This window comes from Sus scrofa, chromosome 4 (assembly GCF_054392235.1).
Source record: "Sus scrofa isolate SSC_HxYL_T2T_F1_AM1 chromosome 4, Sscrofa_HxYL_maternal_Yorkshire_Landrace_v2.0, whole genome shotgun sequence".
NCBI classification, from domain to species: domain Eukaryota; kingdom Metazoa; phylum Chordata; class Mammalia; order Artiodactyla; family Suidae; genus Sus; species Sus scrofa.
The window spans coordinates 35854933-35873184 of NC_139386.1; the positions used below are offsets into that span (position 1 = coordinate 35854933).

The 18252-nt window shown below is 49.6% G+C and overlaps 2 protein-coding genes across 13 annotated transcripts in view; both read left to right on the forward strand.

The window, feature by feature from the left end:
- Nucleotides 1–18252, forward strand: part of RNF19A (ring finger protein 19A, RBR E3 ubiquitin protein ligase) — a 1069816-nt gene that overhangs the window by 176848 nt on the left and 874716 nt on the right. The window lies entirely within an intron of this gene.
- Nucleotides 1–18252, forward strand: part of ZNF706 (zinc finger protein 706) — a 183998-nt gene that overhangs the window by 62881 nt on the left and 102865 nt on the right. For 3 of the 12 annotated variants that reach the window (XR_014843555.1, XR_014843557.1, XR_014843554.1), the window contains one exon: nt 1047–3022. The exons of the other annotated variants lie outside the window; for them this stretch is intronic. The gene's annotated coding sequence lies outside the window, so the exon portion shown is untranslated. Of the gene's footprint in view, nt 1–1046; nt 3023–18252 lie in introns of those variants that run through there. 12 annotated transcript variants of the gene reach the window in all.

Here is an 18252-nt window from a genome sequence, read left to right on the forward strand (position 1 = left end):
CCACAAAAGAACTATAAAAATTTTTGCACAAAATGTGATGACCTTCCAGGTTGGTGAATACACCCATGTGGTGGGAGGGTGGTGCGCACAGTTCAATGGAGTCAGAAGCCCCTGTGCTCTGGATCCTACCAGACCTCACCCTACATACCTCTTCATTTGGCTGTTTGTATCTTTTATAATAAACAGGTAAGCATTAGTAAATGATTCTCTGAGTTCTGTGAGCTGCCCCACCAAGTTAATCAAATCTGAAGAAAGGGTTGTAGGAACCTCTGCTTTACAGCCATTTGGTCAGAAGCCCAGTTAACAACCTGGGTTTATTTTTTATTTTTATTTTTTGTCTTTTTAGGGCTGTACTTGCGGCATATGGAGGTTCCCAGGCTAGGGGTCAAATCAGAGCTGCAGCTGCCAGACTACACAACAGCCACAGACAGCAATGCAGGATCCGAGCCATGTCAGCTCATGGCAACACTGGATCCTTAACCCACTGAGCGAGGCCAGGGATCGAACCCGCATCCTCATAGATGCTAGATTCATTTCCACTGGGCCACAACAGGAATTCCACAACCTGGGTTATGATTGACATCTGAGGTGGGGGCAGTTTGTTGGGACTGAGCCCTTAACCTATGGGATCTGATTTGACCTCCAGGGAGATAATATCAGAATTGAGTGGAGTTGTAGGACCTCCAGTCAGTATCTGCCGAGAATTGGAGAATGAGTTGATAGTGTTGGAAAACACACGTCAGACCATGACTCAGGGCTCCTTCAGTTAGCATCCATGTAGTAGAAGCTGAATCTGAAGGCAAGCAAAGAGAAAGATCTAGTGAATAATGAGGCATTTTATGCAGGTGGGGCAAATACCTGATTTTTTTGTGAACACAGGTTCCCTTTCCCCTACTTTTGGTAATGCCACCCCTTCCTTCCCTTAGAGTTACTGCCCCATCCCCACCCCGTGTCATTCGCAGATGCCATGCCCTGTCCTCAGTGCTTGCCTGAAAAGTGGATGCAAGATCTCAGCTGCATCAGAAATTTCTGCTTTGCTTTTACAGATATTGGGAGACCACCCTTCCCCTCCACAGGGGTTGCTAAGCTGTGATGCCACAGAAAGGAGCTATCTGCATCCACACCTCCGTTCACTCATCAGCCGTGGGGAGAACAAAGCCAACAGAGAGAGTAAATAGGAGATGAGAACTCTGGTGGCTTTGTTCTGCTTGAGCATACGCCTCCTGCCCTTCTCAGCAATAGGCATCAGTTCCTCCCCTCTGTTGGCCCCAAGCTAGTTGGGGTTGGGGTCCCGCATACTCTTAATGGACTAACTGATTCATGGTAAGTTTGACTAGTATGAATGTTCACAGGCTTAGCTGAGATTCTCCTCAGAGTAATTCAGTGTTGTCATTTGGTTAAAAGTTCCAGCCCAAGGTCTCACAACATTTTAATGGAACTAAAAAGTGGTCTACTTTTACTTTATCACCCTCCATATAGACCGACCAGTCTGCCCACACGGTCTCTGAGATTCTTGGGGGCCCCTCCAAGGGGAAGATCCCCCAGTAGAAGTAGTCAGAGTATTTGGAGACAAGGGACACTAAATTGAGCAGTACTTTGCTTGGGGACCTAGGATATCTCTAGACAAGGAGATTGGGGCAAAACAGTCAAGTGACTCTGGGTTGAAATCATGTGGGACTGGATTAAAGTGACTCTTTGGACCTGAGTTTCTATAATTCTGGCCCCAGTAAAAGGGTCTGGTTGAATCAGGAGTCCCAGAAAGCTTTAGTGCATTTCTGGAATCTCATGGATTCCAGTCTTCCTAGAGAGAGTAAATCATTATTCGTGTGTGTGTGTGTGTGTGTGTACACCCAGGTTCCAGCCTCATACACTTCTCCAGAATAGAAGAATTAGAAGCATGGTGAAAAAACCCCAGAATTCCTTAAAACTTCTTTGGGAATCATCTCCTGGATTTGGCCTCCTTTCCTCCTGTGACATTTTTCATCTCAAAGCTCTAAATTCTTTTCACAGCCGCTAAGTAGGTGAAAGCCCTTCGAGAACAGTCTCCTATTGTCTCGCTTTCCTCTGGGAAATAAGTGGGAAGGTGATTTGAGGAGTTGGGGAGGAGAGAACATTTTCCCTGCACCTCAAATCTGGCAGGCCCAGGTTGAAAAAGCTCCAGAAAATGTAGCACTTGAAAATGTAGCCAGGAGATTGGAGACCCAGGAGGCCCAGAACGAGAAGCAAAAGTGGGTTTGCAGTGTTATTCTTGTCTTCGCTAGGCCAATCCCTCCTCCTTGCCGTGCTGTGCTTGCTGCCTGGAGCAGATCTTTTTTAAAGGGTAACTCTCTCCTTGCTGAACCAGAGCTTTTGTCGCTTTGGCCTATGGGGTTCCCGTGGACAAAGGAGGGAATTGGGAGAGAGGACCAAGTCCCCGTCTGGCCACCTTGCAGCCAGAGCAGGCTCAGGTTGTGTGAGCGTGCACCGCGTGGCTGTGAGTGTCCCTTTTCCCCATCACTGTTTTGCTGGTGACACAATCAGCCTCTTGAAGATGCTAATGAGATTCTTGTAGAGAGCTACAAAATCAGCTGTGGCAGATGGTAGAAGGTTAGGTTTTAATTTCTCTTGTTCTACTGTTGTTTTTCTCTAAAAATGTGCTAACCAACGTGCCGTTTTCTTGTGCTTTATTTCGACAAAGGCACAAGTTAATTTTTTAAAATCCTTTTCATCCAACCATCCTCTCTAATCAAAAACTCAATGGGCAATATCTTTTTAGAAACAAAAGCAAACCATTACCTGGCATCTTCTCTCCCCCCTGCCCCCCATGCAGTCTGTATTTCTTTACACAGTCGAAATCTTGTAAATCGTCTCTGAATCTATAGAGATAATATATACCAATGTTATGAGAGCCCCTAGGAATGTCTAATTTCATTTTCTTATTGGCTGGGACAAGGCTATTGGGTTTTGGTTAATCTGTACTCCTCTATAGATAGATATAAAAGCAAAAAAATATTATTGGAGCCAATAAAGAGAATAGCTACCATTTATTGAATATTTTTGATATCTGAGCACCATGCTAAATAAGGTATGGACACTATTTAATTTACGTCTCACATTAATCCTATAAGTAGGCACTATCATTATCCCCATTTCACAGATGAGGAGACTGAGACTTGGAGAAAGAAACTTATTCAAGATCAGATGGCAGGAAGTGGCAGAACTGGAATTCAAAGCCTGGAGGCCCCACTCCAAAATCAGTGCTTTGAAAAGGTGTGTTCTTTTGTTTTCCTTGATGAATTTCTGTTGCATTAGTGCTGTAGGCTTAAAGATTCAGGAGTAATTTTCCTGATTTCAAACCCTTGTTTGGGGCCCAGATATCAAAAGACTTATTTATGGTGGGAGGCGCTGACCTGACTTATGGCAGTGTTGGTTTGGCTGCAAAGATGGAAGACAGATCCATCATTTTGCAAATGAAGAAATTGGGATCCACTGGGTATAATGTGTCAGCTATCTATTGCTGTGTAATAAATCAGCCTAAAATTTAGAGGCTTAACCCACAAAAGCATTTTCTTGCTCCCAATTCTGTGGGCCAGGACTTTGGGCAGAATTCATTAGTGCTGTCTCAGGACTATTCCATGTGATGTCAGCTAGGCTGCTGGGACTAGGGCTTCTCTCACAGGCTTGGGGCCTAGAGGTTGGTGGCTGGCTTTCTGCCCAACATGACAGCCTGGACTTTAGGTGGTGGCTCAAGGTGGCAAGAGAGCAAAGGGCCTCAGCCCAGACTGGAACAGCACCCCCTCTGTCTCCTTCTATTGGTCCAAGCCACACTCAAGTTCCTTGATTCAAGGGGAGGGAAATAGACTGCATCTTCTGATGAGAGGAGTAGCATATGCCAATAGGGGTGGCCTGTGCATGGCCATCTTTGCCGACAGCACCACACATGGTGACAGACAGCCAAGGAATAGGCCAGTATTACAGAAAATCCTATTGTGGTAGCTTTCCTGGAAGGGAAAAGACTCCCCTTAGAAACTACATTCTACGGAGTTGCCCTTGTGGCTCAGCAGTAATGAATCCAACTAGCATCCATGAGGATGCAGGTTCATCCCTGGCCTCGTTCAGTGGGTTAAGGATCCGGCGTCGCCGTGAGCTGTGGTGTAGGTCGCAGACATGGCTCAGATCCTGTGTTGCTGTGGCTGTGGTGTAGGCCGGCAGCTGCAGCTCTGATTTGACCCCTCTCCTGGCATGCCACACATGAGGCCCTAAAAAGAAAAAAAAAAAAGAAAAGAAAAGAAAAGAAAGTACATTCTATTTGGACTCTTTCAACCCTAACAGGTAAATAAACATGAAATGCATTTTAGAGGAGATTGGAGCTAAAGTCACACATTTATTTCCGTGGTAATGATGCTCTTTGGGGCTGTGTGACCAGCTGGGTCCAGTACCCATATTGCACACCAGGGAAAAGGGGCTGGGACCTCCCTTGGTCTGCACATTCTCTCCATCAAGAGAGAACCCCAAGCAAAGGAAAGGGGGCCCAGAGGGGATGTGCTCAAGGATGTTGCAGAAGCTGCTACGGTGAGCAGAGAAGAGAAAACTGGCTCCATCAGCCTAACATGATCAGCCCAATGTGCCTTTAACAAAAACCAGATAGATGGCTTTGGCAAGAAGTTAGAAAGAAATTTCAGGCCTTAACCAGCAGGGCATTTGTAAAGCCCACTGTATAAAGTCCATCTACCAAACTTGAGTAAGGAGCAAACACAAAATCAAGGTCAAGTGTAAGAACGTGTACTAGGGAAGGAAAAATGAAGTGGATTACAACCAGATGAGAAAGAGTGCAGTCTCAACTGTTGTAGCAGCCAGAGGGAGCCTAAGAGATCAAATTTAGTTCAAACCCCATTTTACACATGAAAAGCTGAAGCCCGTGATAAAACAGGGAAGTGAGTACCTCCTCTGGGTCCAGGTCCCACAGTTCAGTTATTCTTGCATTGATAATGAGCACTTAGTAAGCACACATTAGGTGTCAGGCATTTTGCTGTGTGATGGGAACTCAAGGTGGAGGGGGACACAGCCCTTGCCTTCACAAAGCTGACTGTCCAGGGAGCAGAAGAATATAAACACAATGATTACACAATAGTGCGGCAGCTACACAGGACTAGCAGTGTTCAGAGCAGGGACCCAGAGTGGAAGGCCAGAGGACCAGAGCTTCTGGTCTCAGCTTCAAGTCCCTTACTGTCAGAGCCCATGGGCTCTGTGCAGAAGAAAGTTTATTTATTTTTATTACTCAAAGAATTTATTACATTTATAGTTGTACAATGATCATCACAATCCAATTTTGTAGGACTTCATCCTACAAGCCGAGCGCATTCCCCCACCCCCCAAACTGTCTCCTTTGGAGACCATAAGTTTTTCAAAGTCTGTGAGTCAGTATCTGTTCTGCAAAAGTTCAGTCTGTCCTTTTTCAGATTCCACATGTCGGTGAAAGCATTTGATGTTGGTGTCTCATTGTATGGCTGACTTCACTTAGCATGATAATTTCTAGGTCCATCCATGTTGCTAAAAATGCCAGTATTTTATTCCTTTTAATGGCTGAGTAACATTCCATTGTGTATATGTAGAAGAAAGTTTATTTAAAAAAAAAATCCTATGCCCTAGAAAAGGCAAAATAAAATAAAATAAATAAATAAATAAAATAAAAAATCCTACCCACCAAGCTGTCCATCAGAGTTACATTGAAAGCCCATGGTTTAGGGAGTTTCCGTGTGGCTCAGTGGTTAACGAATTCGACTAGGAACCATGAGGTTGCGGGTTCGATCCCTGGCCTTGCTCAGTGGGTTAAGGATCCGATGTTGCCATGAGTTGTGGTGTAGGTCACAGATGTAGCTCGGATCCCGCGTTGCTGTGGCTCTGGCGTAGGCCGGTGGCTACAGCTCCGATTCGACCCCTAGCCTGGGAACCTCCATATACTGTGGGAGCGGCCTAAGAAATGCCCATGGTTTAAAAGAAAAGAGAATTACAATCTCAAACATTAACAAGAGAATCCCAAACGTGCCTTGCATTTGGGAAGAGCCTGATGGAGCATCCACAGATCTCATGACACACACAATCTCATTGCACATGGTCCCCACCACTGGTCTCAAACAAAGCAGTAAGATTTAATGCAAAACCTCTGTCTTCCAGCCCCTTCACTGGGCCCCCAAATGAGACATATACGGGCTAAAGTTTCAGGAGAGCAAGACCAAGAGTGGAGCTCACCACCAGTAGGAATGGTCCCACTGCCCTCCTCAGGGCTCTCACATGGACCTTCCTTGCCACTGCCCCATCTCTCCAGCTCCCCCAACTCACACCTGCCTCCTGCCTTTATACCCCTTCTCCCCTTCATGTGAGTGTTTTGGCTTCGACCCCAGTTCTCCTAACAGGAAGGAGAGCAGGGAAGTGGGAACCTGAACGGACCGCCTTCTGCTTCTGCCAATCCCTGGCCGAATCAGCCATGAGGGTCACTGGAGAGCCAAGCCATCCTAACACAGGGGACCTTCTCTGAACACTCACTGAGTGCTAGGTGCCTTCTGTACATCATCTCATGTCACCCTCACCAGAAACTCGAGAGTATCAAGCCCTCACATACAAAGAAACAAGATCCAGTTTCACCAAGCTAGAAGTGGCAGAGGTGAGATTCAAACCCCTACCTGCTCCAAAGCCCATGTCTTCCCTATCACAATACAAGAGAAAAGGTAAAGGGACACGGAGCATTTATTGTCGTGCAGCCTCAGCAGCACCTGGGAGCTTGTTAGAAATGCAGTCTCTCAGGCCCCTGCCGGGCCTTCTGAGAGGGAATCTGAACTTTAACAAGATTCCAGGCAATTTCGATGCCGTTTAAAGTTTGAGAAACCCGCCTCTGCATCCGTGGTTCGGGATTCGCAGCCCAGGCTGTACACAGGAATCATCTGGATAGCTTTGCACTAATGCCAATGCCCGGGGCCCACATCTGTGGTTCTGATTTAACTGTCCAGTTTATTAAAAGCTCCCCAGGTGATTCCAATGGGCAGCAACCTTTGAGAACCACTAGCAGAAGAAAAGGGACAGTTGACAGCTGTGGAGTCTGGGTGCCACTAGCTACTTGCCTGTCTTCCCAGGCAGAGGTTTGAGAGCAGCATCAGGGAGGCCCAGTAATAGGACAGAGACAGACTGGCTTTCCTGCCCGCCGGCGCGCGCGCGGTTAGACAGACATCGCCTGTGGAGGGACGCGGGGTAGGGGCTCCTGCTCTGGAAGCCCAGCAGTCTGGGTGCCAGAAACGCAGGGGGAGCGAGTTCGCCGGGCTCCGCCCGCGCCTTGAGTGGGGCTGGGAGAACGGGTGCAGCGCGCAGGCGCAGAGGCGGGGCGGGACCAGGCGGCGGCCCGCTCGGTTCCGGCGGGTAGGGGTGACTCAGAGGGCGGGGGCCGCAGCCTGCTCTCGCCCCCGCCCCCACCGGGCCGGCAACGGCCGCCTCCAGGGCCGCCTCCGGAAGGGGTGGGGCCGGGCAGCCCGGCAGCAGGCAGGTGGGCAGGTGCGCCGCCGCCCGGGGAGTGCGCATTCGAGCTCTTTGTTGATCAAACCCGCCCAGCCCCGGGACTGGGCGCGAGCCCCCGGAGCTGAGTCATGGCCGCCTGCTGGGTGCACGGCCACATGGCCCCCCACCACGTGCATCCCTTTCCTGAAGCTGGTTTGTTTCATGAGGCCGCCAAAAAGTCAGAAACCAGGGAGAGGTGGCTTCTGTTCTAAAAAGCCCTTTACTCGTAATTCATAAGCAAGGTCACTCCAGCACTCACACAGCGCTGAGCGAGAGGCACCGTCCCTGAGGATGCCACCTCCAGGAGGATCGTGATTTTGAGGCTTGAGGCAAAGCTCCCAGATAGACCCATCGTGACACGGTCAGGAAGATTCCTCTATAGCTGCCCCATGTCCCCACACCTGCCTGGGGTATGGGCTGAGAAAGCGGGCCTAGGGTCACCTGGAGAACTTGTCAGAAATGCACATCCGCCAGCCTTGTTGGCAGAGCCTGAGATTCAACAGAACCAGCTACAGCTGTGGAATCTGCATTTTAACAAGGGTCCTGACGTTTTCTAAGCAGGTGCTTGGTAGACTTGACTTTGAGAGTCACTGATTTTGAGGAGGTTCCCCCTGAGCTTAGATGCCTTAACTACAAATGGGTCCCCACTGAAGGATCATGAGTTGAGTTTGCAAGGAGGCACAACTAGCAGTTGGCAGAAGGAGTCAGGTCAGGGTCACCAGGCCTCCACACCTGTGTTTAATTTATGTGCACGGGCTAAACCTGCATTGCAGCCGTCCTCAAGGAGTTTCTAGGAGTTCCCGTTGTGGCTCAGTGGTTAACGAATCTGACTAGGAACCATGAAGTTGAGGGTTCGATCCCTGACCTCGCTCAGTGGGTTGAGTCTGGCGTTGCCATGAGCTGTGGTGTAGGTTGTAGACGCGGCTTGGATCCCGTGTTGCTGTGGCTTCACGTTGCTGTGGCCCTGGTGTAGGCCTGCGGCTACAGCTCCAATTCAACCCCTAGCCTGGGAACCTCCTTGTGCCGCAGAAGCGGCCGTAGAAATGGCAAAAAGACAAAAAAAAAAAAAAAAAAAAAAAGGCGCTTCTAAACCCATCCTTTCTACTTTGGTGGTACTGAGTACAAGCGGAAACAAGCAGTATTAGCTGGCATTTTCACACCACTTGATTTTCTCGGGAGGATGTTTCATCATGGTAAGTGGACTTGGGTATATGCACTGTAGCTTAAGCCTATCTGCCGCTAATGGGCCTGGACCCCCAGAAGAGTCTATTATGTCTAATGTCATGTCGAATGAATTTTTATATAATCTCTGCTTTAAAAGCTGCTAGTCTAGCAAAAGAGGATAGAGAAAAAAAATCACTGGAAATTGGGTTTAAGAACAAATTTATCCCCTTGCTTGGGAAATGTCATCTTATTCTGTTAACTGCTCCTAAAAAGAAAAAAATGAGTGAATAAATTATATTCTCAACAATTTGTTTGAAGTGTGGGTATGTGACTCTAAAAACAGCCCTGGCTTAAATCTCAGCTTTTCCACTTACTGGCTGGTAACCTTTGTCAAGTTCTTTCCTCTTTGTGCCTCAGTTTCCTTATCTGAAACACGAGAGTTGCAAATATTTATTTTACACTTAGTACAGCCAGATATTGTACGACAAGGTTTGCGGGTGTTATTTTATGTGATCCCCACTTTACGAATGAAGAAACTGAGGCTCAGGGCAGTTAAGTCCCAAGGTGGCCCCCTCTCCATCCAGGCTTGTTCCCCCCAGCCCCTGCCTCTTCATTGCCTCCTGGTTCCTGATTAGGCGAATCAGCTATTAGCCAGGCGGATTCTCATGAATGCGTCATAGTGACTAATATTGTTTTGAGCAGTTACAATGTGCCATGAACTAGTGTAAACACTTTACTTGAATTAACTCATGTAATTCTTACCAATCATTCCATGACATGAGAATTAGTATCAACATCTCCAGCTCTCAGGGTAAGAAATTAAAACAGATATTGAGAGATTTAACCCAGGATCACACTACTAGGAGGGGGCAAAGCCAGAACATGGTAATCTGGCTCTTAGACCTGGGTATCAACATGCTACACTGTACTGGCAGTGTCTGTATTACATAAGTAGTATGTACTGATCCACCAGTGCAGTGATGCTGGGATTCTTCCTACCCATCAGCACCCCGCCTCTGAGTGCAGGGGCTCCTTCTCTACTGCAGAGCTGGTGACTCTTCTGGGCCTTTGAAAACTGGTGTGTATGTGGGACACTTAGAGAGGCTTTAGAAAAGACTTGAGCACAGGCAAGCATCTGACCCACCGGTGACTCCGGGCAGCCTTCAACAGAGGCCCATTGAAAGTGAGGCCTGGATATGTATATGGCTCCCTGCCCAGGGGCTGGCATGCCACCTGCCTGCAAAGGAATGGTTTGCAGGCTTAACCTCACTTGTTGACTGGTTTCCGCATGGCAGCCTGGCACTGGGCCGTGCAGAGGTGGCCTCGCTATCACACCAGTCTGGAAATATGGGCATTAAGTGCAATTCTGGTGAAGTGTCAGATGTAAATATGGAGCATGTTATGTAGAGGAGCAGGTAAATGGAGGAAAGGTGATCCTTGTTATAAAGTGGCAAAGAACTTGGCTGAACTGTGTTCTAGTGTTTTATGGAAGGTAGAATGTGTGGGCCTTAGTATTGGATGTTTGGCTGAGGAGATTTCTGAGCAGTATTGAAGGAACAGCTTGGTTTTTCCTGGCTCCTTAGAGTAAAATGCAAAAGGAGAGAGAGGAATTGAAGAACTGTTAAGCACAAAGGAACCAGAACTTGGAGCTTTGGGAAATTGTCTGCCATATTGCAAAAAAAAAAAAAAAAAAAAAAAAAGAGTTTATTCTGAATAGAACTCGAAGGGTGTGGCTGAACAACCATTTCATAAAGAGATCATGGGTGTGACCACAGATCTAATCAGTCCTCAGGGGAAGCCAGGAGATGGGATTGTAACAGCAGAGATGCTGCTGGTTTGAACTAAAGGGGACAGAGAAAGCAGGACAGAATGAAAAAGACTCCCAGACGTCTTGGGTTCTATAAAACTGGACCTTACAGTACTTTGGTTACAAATTTGCATTGTTCTTCAAAGAAAGTCAAGAGGACCCTGAAGGCAATTTGGAGATTTTCAGACCACCACTTAGGTGTCCACAGGGCAGAAAGCCTTGACAAAAGACTCCCATCTCAATTGGCAGAGCTGCAGGGGAGGGCATCACGGCCCCAGTGGGTCTGGAAAGCCAGAGCTTTGAACTAAGGAGGATTACTCTTGAGACTTAAAATCTAATGGAATTTGCCTCACTAGGCTTTGGACTTGCTCAGGACCCATCGCCCCTTCCTTCTTTCCTATTTCTCCCTTTTGGAATGGGAATGCCTATCCTATGCCTGTACCATTAAAACTGACAGCACTAATGGCCTAAACCCAGATTGGAACTTAAACCCATGGTTTTAAATTAGAATCACTTACCCTGTGTCCGGACTCACTGAGGTTCAGGTTGCTTATGCCTGTGCATAGAAGGAATTCAGCGAGAGACAAAGTGATAGGCAAGAGTAGATTTATTAAGATAGGACGTCTGTGAGTGATGCAAGCGGGCAGGCAAGGAGGCTCTGCCCTGAGGATTAGGTGGGCTACAGTTTTCTTCACCCAAGGGATGTGGAGGTGGGAAAAGACTGCCTCCTCCTCTTAGAGTAGCAGCTCCTTCTTGGTATCTGGTATTCAAATCAGTGGACGGGTGGTCCTTAAGCTCCTGCCTTTGGTCTGATCCTGAATGCAGGCCTCATCCCATCCCCCACCCAAGGGCCAGCGGCAAATCTTGCCTCCTCTAGTTAAGCAAGCCTGCCTTGTTCTGATGGCCCCCTTGAGCAATTATTAACTTACAGTGATCTCCCAAAGTCCCCTAGGTTTCCCTCTCTATCTATGGTCCCTTATTGGGACTTCTGCAGCTACCTGTGCCTACTCCATCCGGATCAGTATCACTACATTCTGGAAGCATGTAACTTGTCTGGTTTCCCAGGTTCACAGCCAGAGAGGTATTTCCCTAAGGATGACTTGTATCTCAAGTCTCACCCATGTCTGATTTAGTTGATGTTTAGATGAGACTTTGGACTTTAGACTTTGGAGTTGATGGAAGACTGTTGGGCTATTGGGATGGAAGACATTTTGCATTGTGAGGACATTGATTTGGAGGGGGGCAAGGGTAGAATGCTATAGGCTGAATTGTGTCCCCCAAATTCATCTGTTGAAGCCCTAATCCTCAACATGATTGTTGGAGATGGGGCCTTTGAGTGGTAGATAGGTTTAGATGGGGTCATGTGTGTCCCACCATCATGGATTCGTGTCCTTGTAGGAAGAGACCAGAGAGCTCATGTACGCTGTGCCATGTGAGGACACAAAGAGAAAGTGCCATCTGCAAGCCAGGAAGAGAGTTCTCACAGACATCAACCCTGCTGGCACCTTGATCTTGGGCTTCCAGACTCCAGAACTGTGGGAAAACAAATTCCTGTTGTTTCAGCTACCTAGTCTCTGGTATGTTATTGCAGCCCAAGGTCACTAAGACACTTCTCAGATAAAGTCCCTGAATTTCCTGAGGTAATAAGGATACTATTTTCAAGGCAGGGATTAACTGAGCCCCTACCACATCCCAGGCATCAAGCCAAGCTCCATCCTGGAGAAACACTGCCTCTGGCCCACAGATACCTGGGGAAGCTGGTGTTCTGGCTGCTTGTCTGCCAACCAGCCCCCCAGCCTGAATCCTTGCTTCTCAAACCTCCCTCCAAGGCCAGAGAAGGATGACCACACCATTGAGGAGGCCCCAGTGCCCAGCAAGCTGGGCCCAAAGCAGACGGTTTACCTTCATTACCTCTCCAGGTCCGACTTGGGCCAAGCATGGAGATGGACCTGCCAGTCCTAGACCCCAGCCGCCCCTCCAGGCTTCTCCCCGCCCATTCCCAAGGTCCTTCCAGCCTGCGGGCAGTGCTGCTACCACTAAGAAGGACAACTGATCTGAGCTGCACTTCCTCTGGAGGAGATGTGAATAAACAGAATGAAATCATCTCTCAGGCCATCAGCGCGCACTGTAAGTGCCCAGCCACCAAGACAGTGGGTTCCTTCTCTGCCGCACTCCAAATGGGCCCTCCCGGCTTGGAAAAAACACGGGTGCCTGGGCCCAGCCCCAGGTTCCTCCTTTCACTGCTTAGGATTCGGCCTGGGCATTAGCTTTTATAGATGCCCAGGTGATTCCCACATGCAGCCAGGCCTGGAGTTGCGCTGCCTTCACCTGGGAAATGGGTCTCACAGTTCCTCCCAAACAGGGCGTTGTGAGGCTGAACTTGGGGAGGGCCTGGGCAGGGAGGCCCGCAGAGGGAAGGGGATCGTTCCTCAAGGGCTAAGGGCGCCCCTGCCCTAGGCTCCTCTGTAAGATCCTTAGCCGCTCCCCCCCGCCCCGGGGGGGGTGCCCCACCCTCGCTCACATCTGCTCAGCTCCTCAGTGCTGAGGGAGCCCCTCGCAAGACCAAGTGGTCCTCAACCAATGTCTAGTAGAGAAACAGCTGGACGATGTCCTTTGCCCTTCGTAACCACTGTGAGAAGTAAACAGGAAAGAGATCCTTACCTTCCCTGGTCCCATAGAAAGAATGGGGCATTCAGAGGCAAGGTCCTGTCACTAACTCTATGTCTCAGAGACACAGTTAAGAGAACTTAATTTCTCAAAGCCCTGTTTTCTTCATTTGTAAAGTAGACTTTCTAATTCCTCTCTTTTAAGGCTATTCTGAAGAGCTGTTAAGACAATATATGAGGGAAATGTTTCTAGAAACTACTATTTGATGAGGGAATTGAGGTTCAGAGAGATGAAGTGACTGGTCCACAGTCACACAGCTAGTAAGTAGTGAAGCTAGGACCAAAAAAACTTCTGGGTTTTTCCCACTCCCCACCTAGAAACTCAGGCTCACACATACTTAAAAGACGAAAACAAACACGTAAATAAGTGCCTGGTTATAGAGGAAAAGATTCAGATATGCAGATTCAGGTCCTCAGGCTTTGTCTGACCCCCAAGTCTCACCCAAGGGGGAGAGTATTGCAGTGAATTTTGCAAAAAGGAAGAACAAGTCTTTGGGTAAGGATTTTTTTTAACAGGAGGATTAGCCTGGGAGGAAATTCAGAGAAATGAATAAGCAAAGGATTTTGTTTGTCCAAGATGGAGAAATTGATAGGGAACCAAGGTGAAGAGGAAGCCGTGTGTGGAAGAAACCTTTGCCTGGGGCTGGGGCCCCGTGCCACTCAGAGCACAACCCCTCAGCTCCCACCCAGGACCCACTGACAAGGGCCACTAGAAGCGCCTCAACCAAGCCCTGTGCTGGATTCCTCTGCCAAAGCTCTGGCCTGAAGTCCCACTAGAGAAGTAAGGAAGGTGGCACTACTGAGCACCTGTCCTGGCACAGGAGGGTCAGGTTAGTGAGAGAAGCATTCTCCACCCCATTACACAGGAGAGGCTCAGAGGCTAGGTCACTGGCCACTTCCCAGGGTCCCTCTGTCCTTCAGACATCCTGGCTGTTCTTCTGCTGCAAGGCTGTGCACCTTCAACCCCAGGAATCCACGTATCCGCTCTCGCCTGGGCTCTGGGTGGACTCTGGGGACAGGCTCTGCGCCGGGCTGCCCAGCAGGCAGGCTGGCATTACCTAATTGCTGGCCAGCTTCTTTTGTCACCTCATTTCTCCCAGCTGCCTGGCTCCGAAAGCCTCCATCTCAGATAGACAAATGAGACTCCAGCCTTGTTCTGCCCGAGTTCCAGCAAAAAGAAGAGATCAGAGGCTGTCGCCTTGCTGGAGCAGCAGCCAGGATCTGAGGCACAAAGCACTGGGGGCAGCGGATGTCTTTAGCAGGTGACAAAGCCCAGGCCAGTGCCCTACTTTTGGCTGCGACTTCCCTTATTGGGCTCTGCCTTCTGCTGTGAGGTGCCTGGGGTCAGCTTTCTGAGCACTGGGACTTTTTCTCCAACAGCCAGCCACCCCAGGGAGAGGAGCCCTTGTTAGAGCCAGCCCCCAGCATCCTGAAAGCTTCCCCTCCCTCCAGCAGGCAGCCATCCCTGCGCTAAGGGAAGAAGAAAGTAAGCAGAGGGACGCACACTGCAGTGCAGCCTCAGTCAGGCCTGAGCTGAGGGTTGCAGCAACTCCCAGCTGGGCTGGTGGGGCTCCACTCAAAGGCAGCCTTCTGCCATCTGGGCCCCAACCCAAGGCTGCAGCACCTGCCTCTGAAAAAAGGCCCTTGGGGAGGCTGAGGAGAGGCTGAGGGCATCTGGCCTCCCCCTGCCCTGTCCTGGCTGGTAGGTGGGGTGGACAGAGCAGCCGTGCTGCCCTCCCTAGAAGGTGAGCCTCTCAAGAGCAGAAACTATGCCACTGGTCTTGGTATCTCCTGGCCCAGGTTAACATTCACCAGGGCCAGGCACTGTTCTGAGTTAGCACACGACCCCTCACCTCCACCTGAACAGGTGCTATTCCCATTTTTCAGAGAGAAAACTGACGCACTGAAAGATGAGGTTCCTAAAGCTCAGGAATGGGGAATGAGGCTAGGAACCAGGCAGTCTGACTCCAGAGTCTGTGTTCTTGACTATTATGCTATAGTGATTCTTGCTGAATAAATAATGGATGGATGGATGAAGCAATCAGTTAAGGGCTTGAAGAGTGAATGACACGAAAACCCCTGTTCAAAATCATTTCTTTGGAGTTCCCGTTGAGACTCAGCAGGTTAAGGACCCAGCATTGTCTCCATGAGGGTGTGGGTTCCATCCCTGGCCTCGCTTCATGGGTTAAGGATCTGGCATTGCCACAAGCTGTGGTGCAGGTCACAGATGCAGCTCAGAACCTGCATTGCTGTGGCTGCAGTGTAGGCCGGCAGCTGCAGCTCCGATTCGACCCCTAGCTCAGGAATTCCATATGCCACAGGTGCATCCATAGGAAGAAAGAAAAAAAATTATTTCCTCTGTTAGCAGTTTTAGGGCCTGTGAATCTGCAATTGAAATGTGTCCCTTTGTGTTCTAGTCTGTGATGTCCCTTAGGAATTGGGGCAGTGGTAGTGATAGGCCATGCTCTGTGGCCCCTGGGATGGTTAGGTGAGGGCTGTGGCCTGGGAAGAAGTCAGCCCAGTGTATGAGGAGGGAGGAACAAGGGGTTGGGAGTTTCTTCAGAGAACGCTGTTGCCACTGTGACATGTGGGGTTCAGGGGTGGGGATGTTAGTTCAAGTTCATGTGCCCAAGGCACAGTGAGGCCCAGCAGTTAGGTTGGAGTCTGCATCAGACTGTGCAAGGAAATGGATGCCTGCAAAGTATTCCAAACCTCCTGAACCAACAACTGTATTTTAAAAGCCAGGTGAGGGAGGGAGGTCCCAGGGCAAGTGATCAGCTCGTGCACAATAATTCTCTGCATGATGGAGAGGTGACAGGGCCGTGTCACAGGGGTTCACATTTAGGTGCTAGTAGGTCTGCTCATGATCATCAAATAGTTAATTTCTTCGATTTGGTGATGGTTTTAGCATCTGTAAGACAACTCAGGAATGCACATCAGATACTATTGTCCAGGTACTTAAGAGAGGAGCTGAGGCAGAGGATGTGGGGGAAGGCCCCCTAGGGTCCTGCTCCCTACCTGGACTCAGGCTGAGTTCAGATGGCTGTGCCTTATATTGTTGTGTGGCCTGGGGTGAGTCCCCTGGCCTCTGGGAACCCCAGTTTCCTCCTCTGTCGGGGGGGATGCTGAGAGGTACCTCATGGCTGATGCTTAAATAAGCTACTGTCATAGTACACCCGGCACAGTAGACGCCCCACCAATGGGAGCTGTTATTGCTATTACACTAATTATAGCCAGAAAGTATAAGTCAGTGACAAGGACTGACCTGCTCTTACTTCTGAACCAGGTTCCCGCTCTGGCAACCCTATTTCAGGTGTCCCAGGTGCCCCCCGCTCTCCCCAGCTCTGCTGTCCTCTCCCCAGCCCTTTCCCCTTTCTTTTGGGTTGTCCCCAATCCTCCCTTCGCCCACATCTGCCCCAGCCTGGCTCCTGCTTCCGCTCACCAGGACGCCGTCTAATCTGAGAGCACACCTCGAAACCAGGTGGACAGAGGTCCTGGACCAGCCATCTTTCCCCTTCCCCGTGTTTGTCTGGTTCCAACTCTTTGCCATCTTGGCTGTCTCACTGCTCCTCACTCCCCACCCCGTTTTTCTCACTTTCCTCTCTCTCCCCATTCCGTGGCTCCCTCTGGCTCTCGTTAAGCTCTAATTAAATGATGCAGCAGGTGGCAATGATGACATCCTCTCCCTTCCAAGTGCTCATCAAAGGACTGCGCACCAGACCCGTGACAGGAGATGGGAAGAGGCCTGGCCCGGGGGTGGGGTGGGGGCAGGAGGAGGATTGCTTATGTGGCTGACGTGACACCAGAGACAGAGGGAAGATCTGCTGGGCTTGGTGTGTGTCCTGGGGCAATTCTGTTTCTCCGTCTGTCACACCAGGACAGAAATCTCAGTCTCGTACACCCAGGTGTGGAAGAGGGTACATGATCCTTAAAACAATCGTGAAAGCCCTGGTCACCGTCCACTCTGCCCAGGATTTGTGTTCAAAATGACCACTGTTCAGGGCGGGGGTCATTGTTAACAAAGCTTCTTCATAAACTCTGCCACTTGAACCCCACAGCGATCCCATGAGGTGACAGAGACAGTAGCAGCATTAACCCCACTTTACAGCTGAGGAAACTGAGGTCTGAGAAGCTGAAATAACTTGCCCTGGGCCTAGGCCACAGGGCTGATCCCCTGGACCATTTTCCAATCACTTCTCTGAGTTCCTTTCCATTTGGCATACTCACCCACTGCCAAGGGCACCTTCCCCGGGTCTGCCCTGGGGATGGGCATCTTGGAGAGTCACACAATAAGGACTGTGGCCACCACCGAGCCTGGCCTCGGGCAGACCCTCAACAGCTCCACAAGTCTCTTTCCACGTGTGGCCTGCCCTCTGTTCGTTCCCCTCAGCAACACTTCCAGAATGGCTCTTCCCTCTTGCATTGTCCCTTCCTGTTACGCCAGACAGCCAAGGGTCCTGGAGCAGGAATAGCCTCTACCGCTGGCCCTGCACCTGCAGGTCACCTGTCTCCACCCCCTTTTGTTTTCTCCTCTTCAGGCTTCAGGCAGCAGGTATTCTTCTGTCTGAGGCCTCCCCTCAACTCCACCTTTGACCCACTCCCTCCTCTCTCCACGATCCTTCTCCATCAATGATCAACTTTCTCTGCAGAATTTGTAGCCCTTTCCTCTGCACTGGCTCCCCCAGGCCAGCAACATGCTGCTGTCTCCCCACCCCCTTCTTTGCCACTGCATTTTTCATTCCACTTCCCCATTCACCCTGACTTCTTGAGAGGACAGTCAAGATTTGTCAACCTCGGCACTGTTGACATCTGGGGCAGACTCTTTGTTGTGGGGACTGTCCTGTGTGTTTGTCTCACTTTTCTTGACCTGCCATAATAAAATACTATGGACTGGGTCAGAATTTAAAAATAGAAATTTATAGTTCTGAGGGGTGCAAGACCAAGTTCAAAGTCTGGCAATTGAGTTTCTGGTGAACGCTCTCCTCCTGGAGTGCAGACGGCCTCCTCTTCCTCATGCCCTCACATGGCCTTTCCTCTGAGTGTGAGGAGAGAGGCAGCAAGCTCTCGGATGTCTCTTCTCATCAGGGCACTTAT